The sequence below is a fragment of the Cavia porcellus genome, unplaced genomic scaffold (assembly GCF_034190915.1).
Source record: "Cavia porcellus strain 051 isolate PalLab524CR breed Dunkin Hartley unplaced genomic scaffold, mCavPor4.1 scaffold_33, whole genome shotgun sequence".
In the NCBI taxonomy this organism is placed as follows: domain Eukaryota; kingdom Metazoa; phylum Chordata; class Mammalia; order Rodentia; family Caviidae; genus Cavia; species Cavia porcellus.
Window position 1 is genome coordinate 14,940,414 of NW_026947516.1, and position 15,286 is coordinate 14,955,699.

Below are 15,286 nucleotides of genomic sequence, written 5' to 3' on the forward strand. Positions count from 1 at the left end.
TATCTGTTTCTCCACTTAGCGGTGCCCCATCCTTGTGTGACTTGAAATAGCAACCTCCAGTAAAGAGTGTTTTGCCTCTTTTTCTCCCACAGCACCCTACTATTGACCATCTCCATTTCAAATATATATTCAGAAGCCCAAGTTAGAAGTGGACAAAAGAGTTGCATACCACTTCACCAAAGATACAGGAATAACCACAACCTATGTGAAAAGATGAGTGACATCATTAATCTTTAGGGAAATGCAAATCAAAATGAGACACTAGTTCAAAAGGTTGGCAAGGATGTAGAAAATAACCCGTGTTCATTGCTCATTGGAATGTAAAATTTGTTGTTGTTATTGTTGTTTTTGTACCACAGATTGAACTCACTACCTCACGTTTGCCAAGCAGGCACTTATGCTGCTGAGCTAACCCTCTGGCCTGGGAATGTAAAATGTTAACAGCCATTTTGATAACAATTTGGAAGTGTTTAAGAAGTTAAGCAAATTTACCATACAACACAGAAATTCCACATCTTGGTATGCACATGAAAGAAAAGAAAATGTGCATCTACACAAAGATCAACTCGAGTGAGCATTCATAGCAACAGCATTCATAATAGCCAAAAATATAAACAGTTCAAATGTCCATTTTCTGGGGACTGGTTAAACAAGAGATGGTATATTCATTCAAAGAAATACCATTCAGTATAAAAGGAAGGAAACATTGATATATATGCTACAGCATGGGTGACCTTTGGAATCATTTGTTAAGCAAGGAAAGACAGTCACAGACCACGTTGCCCGGAGTCCAGCTCTGAGGAATGTCCAGAATAGAAACGTCCATAGAGAGGGAGAGTATATTCATGATTACCTGGGGCTAAGGCTGGGGCTGGGAACTGGCAGTGAGCAGAGATGAGTGCAAAGGGTACCACTGCTGTGACAGAAAACTTTCAAAATCAGATGTGCTGGTAGCTGGACTACTCTGTAGATCTGTTGAAAAAAATACTGAATTGCATTTAACAGGAGAATTTATGGTGGGTAAATTATGCCTCAATGACACTATAAAATATAGTCATGGGACTTACATTGTAGCTCAGTAGTAGGGTGTGTGTTTAGCCTGTGCAAGGTCCTGGGTTTGATCCCCAGCCCAGGAAAACAACCAACCATCCAGAGTCTGACCATGGTTATGTTCTCTATTGCTGTCCTGGACCTAGGCCAGCATCACCTCCACCCAGGTGGCTGTCACCTGGATGACTAATTGTTACACACATATAGCCTGCTAAGAGGCTGTCTGACTACCACTCTTGTGCCCTAGTTATATTTACAACATAAGAGACAAAGTGATCCTGGGACACAGGCAAATCAGACATGTATGCTTCTGCTCAAACTCTCGGTTGACTCCTGTCTCCAAGAGAAAGTCAAAATTTACAGTGGCCTTCCAGGGCTCACTAATATGTGCTATTGCCTTGCCTCCTTCTTCCCCACTTACTATAGACTAAACCTAGTCACTGTAGCCTCCTTGTGCTCTTTTACTGTGCCAGCCACACTCCTGTCACAGGGCCTTTGCACTAGCTGTTGCATTTGCTTAAATACTATTACATCAGCTTCCTAATAACTTACCTCTCTGGAGTTCTAACTTAGGTATTATCTGGACGCTAGGCTTTCTCTGGTCATTTCCCATATTCTTGAGCACCCCTTCTGATTTTTTTCAAAGAACTTATTTACCATTTAAATAAAATGCCTTGATTATTTATATTGATTATTGTCTGTCTCCTTTAAGTTATAAACTCCATAGTGTAGAAATCCCCATTTTTGTCCTCGCTGTGGTCTGAGAACTTTATATTTGTAATCCTAAGGAAATGTTATTGGAAGCTCAATGAGTGAATTTCAATCTGCCACCTCCAGTGTGATCCAAGGCAAGAATAAATATACTAAGACATGAGCAGCTAATGTGTCCTGAGTCTGGTCCAGACAAGGGTCCACAGAACAAAGGCCTTGACCTAGGATCTCACCCAGAATTTAATAATTCGTGAAGGACAAGGCTGGAGGATGAGTGATGGTGACAATGGCAGGAAATAGTGAGGTAATGTGAGCTGAGCTAGCTGGGTGGCCAGAAAGCACCTCTGTGGTATGTAAAGAGAATGTTATGCAGAAAGCTTAATCTGCATAACACAGTTGAGATAGCATTTAACATTTAGGTTTCAGTGCTTCAGTTCTGATTGCAAATTTTTTCTGCCCTGGGAAGTCATAGCGTCTTATCTTGAGGCTCAAACCCAATTGACATTCCTGGAGCATTTGCTCTACCACCCTGCTGTGCTCAACCTTTTAGAGATACCAAAAATACCAAGGGAACAGACTTGTCACTTAGCAACAGAGATTACACATCAGTACCTCAGGTAGCAGTATTTACATTCCTTAGAGCTACTTGGAGGGAAAAGAAAATAGCTCAGCCAGCTCTGTACATGGAGACAGGACCCGGTTTAGCTAAAGAGGTGGTAATTGCTCTGTATTCAAGGAGAGAGGTCCACATGGTCGTCTATGCAGAGGGTCGAAGATGTTTTGTTATTCATGGTTTTAGTCCCAGCTGCTAGAATATTTCCTCATATACAGAAAACCTTCAAATGTTTGTTGTTCATTTAAGAGAGCTAGAAGTGCGAAAAACATAGCAAAACATTGTACGTTTGGAGCTGGGGATTTAGCTCAGCGACATAAGCACCTGCCTTGCAAGCAGGCAGTCATTAGTTCGATCCCCGGTACCGATAAACAGGAAAAAGATAAAAAAAAAAAAAAAAAAAAAAAAACAAAAACAAAAACAAAAAAACATTGTACATTTATGTAAAGGACTGAAAACAAATTTTAAAAGAGTGATTATAGTTCGTGGCAGGCAAAACAATTTAAGGGTGGGATGAAAGAGAACTGGAAAAGAATCCCTTTTGCTTTCCATATAGGAAATTTGAGTAAGGATCACAAGGAGTTTTAGGCCATGCATTTTCACACTAATTTAAAGCTAATTGTGCTGTTGTATCTGTTAGGTCTGAGAATGGGAGGAAGAGAGGGAAGGATTGGCTGGCGGTGGCTGAAAAGATAAGAGGTATAAAATATAAGTAACCTTTATTTTGGGAATGCAGGGGAGAGACCCCCAACTCCCTGGGGCACAGCATCTCCACCCCGGGGTCGGCGATCTCTCCCTGGAACACTCTGAAACACGTGGAGTGAGGCCCATAAGTAGCCTCGGTCTGGGGTGGACCCTAAGGGGTATTAGGGATGCACAGGTATTTCATTGGCACACGTTTGGCGCCAGAGGTAGGTTACTAAGCGCAGGGGTATAGGGTTACAGGTAAATCTCTAGGGGCGGGGGAGGCAGGAGCTCCCTAATTCCGGCTGAGGCTTTTCCTGGCTAAAGTGTCCAGTCTGGGCCAGCAACCCTTTCAGTATCATAATCGCTCTTGCTTAAGTGCTGTTGTCCATTTTAGTGTTTGGTAGAAACTGTCACAGAAATGTCACAGAAAGGAGAGAAAAACTAAGATTCTAGGGCTGAAAACATAGCTCAGTGACAGAGTAATTGCCTGACACGCACAACGCCTGGTGTTCAGTCCCAGCACCACTGAACAAGTCAATAAATGAAATTCTGTTTGTTCATTGTTTGACTTACCAGAAGCCCCTGAAAGTGTTTAATAAAGGATATAGTGGGGAGAGTTTCCTGAGCTGACCCCCTTTGGTGATTTGGTTGACTTAGTTATCCATTAGCATATATTACAGGGTATATGTGACTGACTATTTGCAATTTCAGGAGTGATTCTTTGAGAAGAATTTTCCTCAAGTTATATATACACAAACATCATTTTGCAACTTATGACTTTTTATATTTGTATACACTGATTTATTATTATAATTCAAGGGTTTCTAGTATGTCCCCAAGTTGTACAACTCTCACTATTATCTTCATTCTGGAATTTCTTCATACTCCCAAGAAACCCTTTTCTCTCCCACTCCAGCCTCTGGCAACCACTGCACCTCTACCCTCTGTCTCTGTGCATGTGCATATCTTGAACCCTGCATAGAAATGGAGTCACGGGGCTGGGGATTTAGCTCAGCGGCATAAGCGCCTGCCTTGCAAGCAGGCAGTCGTGAGTTCAATCCCTGGTACCGATAAAAAGGAAAAAGACAAAAAAAAAAAAAAAAAAGAAATGGAGTCACACAATATATGACCTTTTAATGTATGGCTTTGTTCACATGAGTGTTTAAAAAAAACTCCAGAATTAAACCATATTTTACTAACCAAAAGAATTGTGCTGACCTTTGGCTAAAGTACCTTTTAACTGAATTTCCATAAATCATTTAACATTTGTGTCTGTTACAATTATACTCCTTCAGACTTCTGTGTCAAGAATTATTTTTTATCGGGGCTGGGGGTTTAGCTCAGCGGCATAAGCACCTGCCTTGCAAGCAGGCGGTCGTGAGTTCAATCCCCGGTACTGATAAAAATGAAAAAGACAAAAAAAAAAAAAAAAAAAGAATTATTTTTTATCAACCACATGTAAAAGGACAATTTGAAAGGAAGATACCCATTCTTCTTGTGTACAAGATAAACGCCATAGTAAGTAAGGATACTTTCCATATACATACTTTGTTTCTTTTTTTTGGCAGTAGGGGTTGAACCCAAGGCCTTCGCAATGAGCTAAATCCCCAGCCTTTTAAAATTTTATCTTAAGAAAGGATCTTTCTAAAACAGTAATTTACCCAAGCTTGGCTTGAATGTTTGATTCTCCTGCCTGAGCCTCAGGGAATGCTGGGGTCACAGGATCACAGGGGTGTGTCGCCATGCCTGGCTTTCCCCTGTTTGATTTTATTTTTTAATTACTTGGCAAAGAACTATTTGACAAAATTGTATTGTATTTGGTAAAGACTAAAATAGGAATTCTTAGCAAGCTAGATCCCCCTGTCCACTGTAATCTTTCCTTCCAAATACACATACTCTCTGGTATAAAATTATATGAAATATGTGGTCGAAAGTTACTTAAGCGGGAGTATTCTAAAGAGCAGTCCTTTTCTCACACAATTCCAGGACTGCATTTCTTTCTTTTTTTTTAAGACTAGGGAATTTCACACGTAGTCCATCCTATGAACTTTCTATTTTCCCTCTATTTTATCTGTTCCTTACCTTTTTTGTAGGCATGATTTTTTTTCCTTTAATTGTCCATCGAGCTCCCTGTGCAGGTCTTAGTTATGTTTGTATACCTCAAAGCCCCAAGGTTTCACTCTGAGCATGGTACCTGCTTAACGGAATTTTGCAAAATACATTTTGACTTAAAGTTAGAGTCAAATTTCAGCATGAGCTCCTGTGTGTTCCAGTTCTACATAGCTCATTCCACACTTTGGAAACATTGCATCTAACTTTAACAAACAGGATGAAATGTGCCTGTTAATGTTTCAAACCTAATTTCTAAATAAAAATTATTAAAACTACATTTATTTCACTTTGTTTTGGAATTTGAAAAATACCAGATTAATGAAATGAAGCCCTGAGTCATATGGGCTGTATTAGATTGTACTGTTGTTCAAATATTTGATGACTGTCACAGTGTAGCAATTCTAGAAGATTACACCACTCAGATAGGGTTTTGCCTTGTGAGTTGCAGTGCCCCTCCCTTGGAGAGGATTAGACATTCCAATGTGTGACTTGCTTTGGTCAATGAAAGGTGAGTAGAAATGAATGGCACTTTTAAGTGGAAGCTTTAAGTGCCAGCAGGGATTTATTTTGGTCTTTTTTCTCCCAGCAAAGAAGACTCACAATTAGCTCATTAGCTCAGGAGCCACAGCTGACCCATGGTGACATTATGATCAGAAATATATTTTTGGTTTTTTAAGCCATTGAGATTTTAGGGGCTTGTTATTTTTTTAAACCACAATGTAGTTTATCCTAAACTGACAGATGCCTGCATTTACATAATAAGTCACAGTAACTTGGTCTAGCTAAACTGTAAGATACTATACATTCTAATATTGTGCCATTCAGGATTTTTGCTTGCTGATAAAAATCATCTCCTAATTTAGAAAAGGAATTTACTTGGGGAGATACAGTGTGGCTTTTACAAAAGCAAGGCTGGAGTGTTCAGTATGCAACCAATAGGAATTTCGAAGCTGGAGTCTGAATAGTCTCATGATGTCACTGTCACTGGTAGGCACAACCCACAGTCACTAGAGACTAGACGACGCCACTATGTTACAATGAACTCTGAGCTATTTTGGTATCTCTCATTGCTGAAGGCTCAGATCTTCAAAGACAGTATCTGACTGACTATTTTTGGGTCTCATGCCTGTGTCTTCCTTGCCAGTGTACTGAAAGAGTATCTGTACTTCGGGGCTTTTATAAGAAAAAGACTCATTAAATAACCAGAAAGGGCTTCAGAGGTTGAGCAGATCCTAGCCTGTGAAAGATAAATATCCCCTACAAACTCTTAGACGATAAGCAAGCTTTCCAACTCCTGCTTTTCTTTTCTTTTTTTTAATTTTATTTAAGGAGAAAAAAGAAAAAAAAAAAAAAAACAGAAAAAGGGTACAAGTTACACAGAATTTCAGAAAAAATAAACAGTAGGAAACCACTAGTTAATTACATATTGTCATCTTAGAAATAGTTGTTCAAGTTACAGAATTAAAGCATATAGAGGGGACTTTCAAACAGTGAGACCGCAACAACTCCTGCTTTTCGAAGTCATGCTTCTCTGAAGCATGTACAGCATATATAAATAGTATGTTGTAAATGATTGCGTTTTAATTGAAAATTTATGTGAAGAACAGATATATATTTAGTCCAGTGAAGCCTAACAGAATTTTCTACGATGATGGATATGGTTTATGTCTTTATTCTCCTAGAGGTAGTCACTGGCCATATGTGCTTATTGAACACTGGAAAAGAGGCTAATGTGATTAAGAAACTGAATTTTGAAAGCTACTTAATCTTAATTGGTTTATACCGAAATTTAAAAAGCCACATGTACCTAGTGGCTACTATAATGGACAGTATAATTCTAGGCTACTAAGGCATGGCACCTAATTTTCTCCATGAATTCACATTTTTATGTTACATTTATTCATATTTATAATTTTGTCATTGAAATTGGTAACTTTTTAAAGTTTATATTTTCTGTTTGTTATAAGTATAAATATGGGGCTAGGGATTTAGTTCAGCAGCATAAGCGCCTGCCTTGCAAGCAGGCAGTCGTGAGTTCGATCCCTGGTACCGATAAAAAGGAAAAAGACCAAAAAAAAAAAAAAAAACTACTAAAAGAAAGGGATCATTAATATATAACAACTGACCTCTCTTCCAGTAATGATGCATTGGTGTTTATAGAACATAAAGATGGAAATCCTACTTAGATGAAAGGAGTCAAACTAGGTCAATTCTTGACTGTTCTCATCAGTAAGTTCATGAAGCAAGAGAGAGATGGTGCATCCAACTTGTGCAGGCATACACTGCCACACTTTGACACACCCTACATTTGTAGGAAAAAACAGGAAAAGGCGAATAGTGGAAGAGACCAGAACATACTATCATTCTTAAATGTCAACTCACCAGTATCCAAATATTGTTTTTTTTTCAGGTGTTAAGTAGAAACTACACTCAGATAATGCTTGAGTGCCTTCTTATATTTAGGGATAACCATAGGAGTCCTCACTTGTAGGACCTTCCTAAAACCTTTTGAAAGCTCTTTGATGTCTCAAGGTTCACTTTAAGTCAGGATATAATAGTTCCACAAGCAAACTTGTGAATAGCTGGTTAGTATTAGAGATTAGCAGTTGCACCAATAAATTCCTATTTTACCATTCCTTGACAATTGTAACATAGGATATTCAGGTGGCATTTCCCTAATGACTCTGTGGATTGAATGTATGACATTAATTTTGTTTCTTTGGCACCAGGGATCAAACTCAAGACTTCATGCTTACCAGGTAGGTGCTTATGCCACAGAGCTATATCCCTAGCCCATGAAATGTTTTTCTACTGAAAAAGTTAATGTTCATGTGGGATTTATTGTGCAGATTTAATTATTATGTTTTGAAACAAGATAATGAATATATGTTTCTCTTCCCTGTTTTTCAAGATTTGTATTTTATAAATCTTTACTCATAATTTTTTTTTTTTGGTACCAGGGATCAAACTCACGACTGTGCGCTGGCAAGGCAGGTGCTTATGCCGCTGAGCTAGATCCCTAGCCCCTACTCATAATTCTTTACAGAAATATTCTGTGCAGCTAAAAAGTTATATATGTCTTTTTGTCAGAAGTCTATGCTAGTCAATATTATGTGCCTTGTTTTCACCATTATTCTTTTATATTTGTGAGAAACTTCCTTTTTCTTTTTCATTGTTTTATTTTTTCTTTTTGAGACAAAGTCTCACTGTGCAGTTCAGGCTGGCCTCGAGCTCACTTTGTAGCCCAGGCTGGTCTAGACCTTGCAACCATCCTCCTGCCTCAGCTTTTCTAGTGAGGGGATTACAGGCGTGCACCATGCCCGGATTGTGAGAAACTTTTTTAGGCCTAAACTTTCTTTCTTTCTTTTTTTTTTTTCCCACCAGAGTCAGTATGGATAGGCCTAAACTTTCTAGTGCTGAAGGCAAAGTTATTATGTGAAAATGACTCTCTGAAGAGTTAGAGATTATGTAAATTATCGTGGGCCTCAAAATCATGCAAAGTGAGGTCCTTCTTTTGGAAAGGAAACTCAGTCCACCCCACAAAATATATTGAGAAGTCACAAAGGATCCCTCCAGCCTTCAGGGACTTGTTATCTCCCATGCACTCAACTCCACGTATTACATAAAGAATTATAGCTCCTCCAATACCAACTGGGCCACTACTCTTTTATGTTTAGAGATGACAAAGGCAGTATGTTAACGTGATTAACAGAAAAAATTAAAAACGTAATGATGAAAATTTGTGTTATTCTATACTATCACAGTTGTAGTCATTTTTCACCTACCTGCTTATTCTCTCGATGCTTTTGCACACTTGATTTTAGCAATGTAATAACATCCCGTGATTTTGCTGAGATCTATTTCCATTTTAAATAAATTTTAAAAATACTATTACTGTATTTCGTGCACGCCGTCAACAGAACATTGGCAGGAGGACATGAGAAGCACCCTACAGAAAGGAAAACTGCGATTTAGCAAAGACAGTGGGGACGGAGGCGAGTGACGCTAGATCTCCAGGCTCCACCTACCACGGTCCCGGCTTTGCCCAGGGGCCTTGTTCGCCCCTACTTTCCTCTCCCTGGTCTTCCCGTCCCCCCTTCAAGCCCCGCCCCAGCCCCCGCCCCTCCGGGGCCCCGCCCCGCCTGGTCGCCATGTTGTTCCCTCCACCCGGGACCTGAGCAGCTAGCTTGGGCGCGAGTGGGTCAGCGCAGCCTTCCCACCTCCTGCCCGCAGCTCCCCGCAGGCGAACCGGAACGGAACTACCGGGCGTCCTGTGTGTGGCCGCCAGGTGAGCAGGACTCGGGGCACTGGCCTGGGCTTGGGGAAGGTGGCGCGCTGGCCCTGAGCAGCTTGGGGCGCGGGACGCATGGGTCTCAAGCCTACTTGGGGGGGGGGGAGCTTGTTGTTTCTTGGGCTCATACTAATTGACGCAAGAGCAAAGACGGCTTTGCACACCCGGAGAGAGGGACAGAGGCGCGCGCGCGTGCACACACACACGGGGTGGGGTGGGGGGAGAACAAAACCCCAAACACTGGAGAAGACGAGTTGGGAGGGAGAAGCACACACGGACAAATGCACGCAGTCACCTGAGTACAGACGTAGTCACCAGTCTTTCCCTAACCCCACAGGGCCACCATCACCCCTACCCTGCGCCCGAATGACTAAGGTAGGGAAAGCAAAGGGCTCCTTTGATTTCGGCGACATCTGAAGTCCTACCCAGCCTCAGGTTTGCTTAAACGAGTCTTTTGAGTACGCAGGTGACGACTTTGGAAGTGTAAAGCCACTGGTAGGGGCTGCTGGCCCTCTGGGCCATTGTCTGATTCAGACTCCGACCGAGGTTTCAGAGTTGCATTCCTTTCTTTCTTTCAAATTAGTAAAACACGCAAGATGAGAATGTTAAGTGCCGACCAAATGGTAATGGTCGGTAGAAGTATTGTGTGTTTTTCTTTCTTTTTTTTTTAATGGCACATCCCGTGACCACAGTTCTTTTGAGGAATAACTTTTCTTCAAGTTTCCAAATTGCCACGTGACTATAATCTTTTCATAGGATTTCGGCGTCCTTATAAAATCAGTGGACGGAATTGGATTGTTTTTTGTTCTGTTTTTTACGTGTTTGCCTGTTTGTCTCTGGCACCATAGTAATGGAAAATCCCTACATGGCCTGTAAATCTCAAAAGCTGCCCAGTGGAGCAAAGCTAGAGCTGAAAGACACCCATAAGTATTCAATTAGGAATTTTCAAGAAGCTTGCTTTTAGTCTCTTTTCTGGAAGTTTATGTTAAAGTTACCATCACTCCTTGTATAGAACTTTCAACATTTTTTTAAGTTCTGGATCTATCAGTTGCATGGAACTCTGCTGCTTTCAGTGTTTTCCTGTACATTCTAGTAAATGCCTCTCATAATAAAGTACATTCTGGTTTGGCGACATTTGTTTTGGAGACTTGTGGCTGTGATTTGAAGGTAGTTTTGTTTAATTATAGATTTGGGAAGTTCTTGGGAGACTAGCGAAAAGTGTTTGGTAGTAGGCCCATTTTTCCAGCCTTTCTCTCTTCTCTTCTCCCCTCCCCTTCTTTCTTCCCTCCCTTTTCCTCTCCCCTCCCTTCTTCCCTCCTTTCTCTCCTCCTCTTCCTTCTCTTCCCCTCCCCCCTCTCTTCCTTTCCCCTCCCCTCTCCACACTCTTTGCTGTCTCAACCACTTCCATCTAGACTACTGGGGAAGCCTGAAGGTAAAAGTCCCTTTGGTTGTAGAAATTAATTTTTAAGCCTTGCCATATTTCTTACCATTTATTTTACACTTGGTGTGGCACTGGATATTCTGTCCATGTAAATCCGGTACACTCATTCTCTTTCATTCCCATAATACTTCTAAAGCAATAGCTCCATTTAAAGATGAGTTCACTGGGGCACAGGAAGGCTAAATCTGGCCAAGCTACACAGGTAGTGGGGGGAGGCAGAGCTGATTTTCAAAGCAGGTCTGTGTGGGTTATCAGAACTTATTAACATTAGTGTCAGTAAAGTTGGTATACCACCCCCCCCCACCACTGCAAAATTTGACTGGCTTAAAAAACAAAGCAGGTCTGTGATTTTAGAGTAGTTATTTTCAGCTCCCTCCCTCGGTTGGTCCATCGACAATGTCTGGAGGCATTTTTGGTTCACTGGTGGGGCCAGAGACAGGCTGCTGCTATCATGTGCTTGGTAGAAGTCAGGAATAACCTACAGGACACCCCTTCACACACCCAAAAAGAAATTGGCCCTAAGGTGGCTAGTGTTGGGGTTGAGAAGCCCTGCTGTGGAGCCGCCTGTGTAACTCCAGGGTTCATATTTCAATTGCTTCTGTAGTTCTACGGGTGAAATGTCCTTTTCCTATTTAGGATGGGATCCTCCTTCCATATTTTAAAAGTAAGCTGGGGAAAGTTGTCCCGCCTAAGAGTGATATTTATTTGAAGGATGAAGGAGTGATCAAGTCACTATTAGTGGTATATCCATTGTTTATTTTAAGGCAAAAATGACAGGAATTTGAGAACTATTCAGGAGTGTTGAAACAGACTTAGTTTCGGCATTATTCCAATCAGTCACACTTTCTGAGCAGTCTGTGGGGTGCAGTTACAAAGGTACTGGGGAAAAGGGTAGTGGGGGGCCTTGGTCTTCCTGAAGCTTGCAGTGGAATCCCAATCATAGGATTGGGTTCTCTTCATTTTAGAACAGAATTTCAAGAACAGAAGCCAGGTGTTCATTACAAAACAATACAGCTATACCCCCAGCACAGATGTATGTGTGCCAGGGAGGTTCTGTGAGGAGACTTAGATGCACTGGGGGGGTAAGTTGATGAGTTCTTACTTTATACTGTTGATCACACATGAGTATTTCCCAAAACCAAATCAAGAAGCCATTCTTTTTTTTTTTTTTTTTTTTGTCTTTTTCCTTTTTATCGGTACCAGGGATCGAACTCACGACCGCCTGCTTGCAAGGCAGGTACTTATGCCGCTGAGCTAAATCCCCAGCCCCCAAGAAGCCATTCTTATGGAGTGTAACATTCTTCCTTAAATTTAGCCTTAGTAGGTAAGCGTTATGCATGCATTTTAGCTTGGAAATGAAGAAATAAAAGATGAAAAATGTATTTTTTGCAATTCCAATGTTAAACTTGGCGTCTCACATGTTTTGGATAAGTGCTGTACCACTCAGCTACATCCAAGTGGACAATTTTATTTCTGGTGTTTGCCCTGCCTAAGACCAGGCATTTCAAAATATAAACTGATTCATTCTGGGGACAATTTAAATTGTTAGGTGAACTTTGGGAATGGTTAATGGAGAGGAGGACCCCAAAAAAATTTGGGTTACTTTTTAGGCAGCTCTGTGAAAATGTTATTATGTGTTGGGCATGGTGGCTCACGATTACTTGGGAGGCTGAGGTGGGAGGATCAATGTGAGTTCCAGACCAGCCTGGGCTACAAAGTGAACTCAAGGCCAGCCTGAACTGCATAGCAAGACCCCATCTCAAAAAAGACCAAAAAAAGTTATTATGCATATAGTCAATGTGGCATCTTTTTGTCGTAGCTTTGGTTTTTACCTTAGGCCAATGCACAGTGTGTTCTTTGCTAGGGAATAGATTTCCTGGCTTCTCTTCAGGAGTTGTTCGCTGTGGAGGCATGAGGGGTGTCAAATTACATACCTGAAAATGATTGCTGTCCTATGGGATCTAACAGAAGTTACATCTTTTATTCCAGGAAGGGTCACGAGGAATTGGTGACCCAGGAATCCTGCCAGATCATTCATTAGTTAACTATCTTACTATCTGGCCAAGTTGGGTCACCACATTCCTTTGTAAAATGAGAGATTGTGCTTCATAATCTCAATGAGAATCTCTATGAAATTATATGCCTCGAAGTAGAGGCAGCAAATTACTATCTTCTACCTAATTCTGCCCTAGGCAATCTGCTAGTGAAGCAGCAGGAGGCCAAGAGCCAGCCAGTTAGAAGAGCCGTGTGTGTTTGAGCAATGTGACTAACTTGAAAGCTTTCTAGGTAATAACTGAGTTAGTCAAAATTGAGCATAACAAAATAGGGCTGTGACCAAGTAGGCCATCAACAGAGATCATTTATTAAGGATTTTGGTGGGGGCTTGGGGGGGGTACGGGTGGAGGTGAATTCACAGAATGCCTCAGGGGCTTTGGTAGGAGCTTGTGATGCAAGTAGAAGGTTAGGATCCCTGAGGGAGGAGACCTGGACCCACCCAGGCAGGCATAGGGCAAATGTGGGGACGAGCCACAGGACTGACCTGCCTACTTTGCCAGAGAGCCTGGGGGTGCCTGGGGTGGTCAGATCACTTGGAGGAGACTGTTCCCCACTGTAACTCTTTTTTTTAAAATTTTTTTTATTGGTACCAGAGATTGAACTCATGACTGCCCGCTTGCAAGGCAGGCACTTAAGCCACTGAGCTAAATCTCCAGCTCTTTTTTTTTTTTTTTAAATCGGTACCAGGGATCAAACTCACGACTGCCTGCCTGCAAGGCAGGCCCTTATGCCACAGAGCTAAATCCCCAGCCCCCACTGTAACTCTTGATAATGTACATATTGTAAAGTTGTGCTCTGGTAGTTCCAAATTCTGGATTTTTCCATTGTTGTTACTTTTTGATCTTGGTGAGTGTGCTTTAGAATGTTGTTGCTTATCATGAACATAGAGACAATGGCTAGAAATAGAAGTGAATGTAAGGTAATAGCTTAATTTGTGTGGGTCACATTGAGGGAGGAAGGCAACATGTGCCTAGCCAATCACGTCCACCGAATGACCCCTGGCGATCAATGGGGTGACAGATGTTGCAGCCAGATCACCCTCATTCTCTTCAGGTTCTTCCCAGTTGGACTAGGTTTGTGAGTACAGATGCTAAGGGACCTTCTAGGTTAGTTCTCACAAGTGGCTGTGTTATCATTGTTAGAGAAGCCTGAAAAAAAAAGCCTTTACAGATCTGCTTCTAGAATTTGCTATGTAGAACACAAATGTGTTTAAATGATTGTAATACATTCAAAAAGTTAGAAAGCAGGGCTGGGTGTGCAGCGCAGTGGTGGAGTACTTACATAGCATACATGAGGCTCTGGGTCTATTCTCCAGCACTGTCCCCATGCCCCAAAAGTTAGAGATTCTACCCTGTCATTTTCAGCTGTGTGATTGCTCCAGTCTGTGCTTCATGCCTAGGTATTTGTTCAGGCAATTCATCTGAAAAGATAAACATAATTAGTTGGAAGTCAGGACAACATTGCTTAAGGATCACATATTGTGTATGTAGTGTTCTCTGGAAAGAATTGTAATATTCGATTAATTTTGAAAAGTAGGGTTTTTTTTGTTTTGTTTTTGTTTTTTTTTTTTGGTGCTGGGAATCAAACTCAGGAGATTGCCCTTGCCAAGCAGGGGCTGTGGCCTGGAAAGGGGTATTTAGGAGCAAATAGTTGCCACTCATACTTCACTTGCAGTTTTGTGATTTTTATTTTATTTTTTGGTCACGGCAGTCCTCAGAACCCCAGCTGCACAAAGATGTCATCAGAAGGAATGTATCTAATCTTGTGTTGCTAGTGTGAGCTCCCTCAGTGTACACCTCTGTGTTTTCCTCAGACATTCAAAACAGCCTGCCTTTCCCTGAGAATTTGCATCTCAGCACGCAGGCTTTGCAGCACATGACCAGAAAGTGGTATTTCTGGGTGTAGTCTGTGCACTGTAAGATTCAGTAGTAACAAAGAAGGCGTCAAAGTTGATTTTTGGTTCTCCAGTGTCTCTGAGCCTTTTGCTTTGGACCCCTCATCTCTCCCAGAGCTGATGATGGTGCAACTGGTGATGCTGGCATTTTGGTCACAGGAAGGAGGGGAGATGAAGGGAACCCTAGTCAGGTATCCTATGTAGACTGTACCTTCAGTTCTACTTTCCAGTTTTTCCCCACTTTCTGCTGCATGCATTTGTTTTGGAAGTAAGTCTGCTAAGGTTCGAGAGGTGGGTATGCAGCCCAAAGATGCTGTGCTTTTGGCCCTGACTTGTCTTGGTGGTCTCAAGAGGTGCGTCCTAAACACTCAGTTATTTTTCAGTTCTCAGGTGGAATGTATTTTCTCATTGTCCGTTGTTTCTTTCTGCATT

At 41.5% G+C, this 15,286-nt stretch overlaps 1 protein-coding gene across 1 annotated transcript in view; it reads left to right on the forward strand.

Moving 5' to 3' along the window:
* Positions 1-8,083, forward strand: part of Tceanc (transcription elongation factor A N-terminal and central domain containing) — a 29,314-nt gene extending 21,231 nt beyond the window's left edge. The window contains exon 4 of the mRNA XM_063243005.1: positions 93-8,083. The gene's annotated coding sequence lies outside the window, so the exon portion shown is untranslated. The remainder of the gene's footprint in view (positions 1-92) is intronic.
* Positions 8,084-15,286: the final 7,203 nt, after the last annotated feature.